Genomic DNA, 1,799 nt, shown 5'->3' with positions numbered 1-1,799 from the left:
GATTGGGGCTGAACTTATTACATGATTTATAAACACCACAGAAAAATCAGACATTAAGCTCCACCCAAATGTTGTTATTTAAAAGACTATTTTAGAAAGTAAAGACATCCATGTGACAATTGTAAAATACAGTATTTCCCCAACTTGAGAGGCAAAAATTTAACTTCATTTCATGCAGCTTTCTTTGCAACATTTAAACCCTATAAGCACGAAGTAAACTGGCTTGAAAAAAAAGAACTTTAAATCTTCCTTAAAGCTCAGAGAGTTAAGTCTTTTGGGGTGGGGGTGGTACCCCTTGTACAATTTTAAAACAAGAAGACACCTTTCACTTGGAAAGCGAGCACTGTCACATTCCAATTTACTGAATAGAAGGGACCCTGTCAAATGTCACCGTAACTCCATCTCCCCATACTTTAAAAACTCTGCTTTTCAAATCAAGTGATGAAACACAACATATCTGCAAGCCCCGTCATAAACGTGTGTTAATATTTCATGACACTATACCCTTACGGTAGGCATCTATGAGGAAAGTGGCCCTAGTGTTGTTACTGATGAAACAGACGAACTGTTGGGGACACGGACTGAGACACAAAGCAGTTACCCAGGAGGGATGCTCCTTCACCTGGTGTTGGTTGCCGTGAGGGACACTGGCACGGCCACACAAAGAGCAATTCCGGCAGAGCTGGGGGTGTGGCAACTGCCGGCATGGGTACCAGAAACCCATCCCACGCTCAAACCAGGAACAGGAACACTCCGCCTCACACCGGAAACTGGAGCACTCCACGGGATGGCAGCCCTCCTCCATGTGGGCAAGCCTGTGCTTGAGAGGCAGCCGGACAAGGCCCCAGGGAGGAGGGGCAGCCATTGCTGTGTCTAAAGGCATACTCAGCATTCTCTTTCTCGGCTGTGGAAAACAGGTGCAGGCTGAGTGCTCTGTGTAACCAAAAGATGGCCCTTCAAAGACGGCTGCTGGGAACTTTAGAACTTCCTTCAGAAACTGGTCAGACCTGCTAAATAGCATTAAGCCACTGGAATCTGACATCTGGGAGAAAACACATCTCAGCTTGTCCAGCAATTTCCCACCACACATGCTAACACAGCTTTAACAGAAAATACCATCAACTTGCCTCGGGCCTCACTGTCACAGCAGCAATCACGAAGTCGAGGAGGGGCTGAGGCGCTGGTCCACGCCGACTCATGAGAAGGAAGGCACGTGCTCCGCTGGCAGTAGATGGATGAGGGTCGGTCCCGAGGCGGGACACACTGATCTCAGGGGATGAGTCCAGTGTATCAAGGCCGTCGTCTCGAAAGGCTTCCAGCATGTTCCAGAGACCAGCAAAATGGAGGCTGCATCGTTTTTTGTACAAATCGTGCTTTGCAATCTGTCAATTCATAGTCATAGGACATCAAAATTTTGAGCACGCATTTCTACGAACAGCTGCCTCTTCTCTGCCATGTTACGCTTGCTCCCAGTTTCCTCAATCATCTTCCGGGCCGGAGCTGGCGGCGCCCAGGCCTCTGGGACGCAGCCGCCTTCGCCTTCTCCGGCCTGGCCCTCGCTGAGCTGCACAAGCGGCGAACGTTCTCCGGCGCCTGGCTCTCGGCGCTTCCCACCCAGCGCGACGGCGCCGGGAGCGCGACAGCATGAAGGGAGCGAGGGGCGCGAGGGGCGTGAGGTCATGATGGCGTGAGGGGCGTGAGGTCGCGAGGGCGCGAGGGACGTGAGGGGCGCGACGGGCGCGACGGGCGCGACGGGCGCGAAGGGCGCGGCATCGTGAAGGGCGTGGGGCGGGGTGGGG

The 1,799-nt window shown here is 52.5% G+C and overlaps 1 pseudogene across 1 annotated transcript; it reads right to left on the bottom strand.

Moving 5' to 3' along the window:
- Window positions 1–490: 490 nt before the first annotated feature.
- Window positions 491–1,486, bottom strand: LOC309971439 (dystrobrevin beta-like; annotated as a pseudogene). The gene has a single exon. The product of its transcript is annotated as a dystrobrevin beta-like (transcript).
- Window positions 1,487–1,799: the final 313 nt, after the last annotated feature.

Source organism: Leucopleurus acutus (genome assembly GCF_964270905.1).
Source record: "Leucopleurus acutus genome assembly, chromosome: 14".
In the NCBI taxonomy this organism is placed as follows: Eukaryota; Metazoa; Chordata; class Mammalia; order Artiodactyla; family Delphinidae; genus Leucopleurus; species Leucopleurus acutus.
The sequence above is the reverse complement of the archived record's forward strand: the minus strand, read 5'-3'. Positions and strand labels throughout refer to the sequence as shown.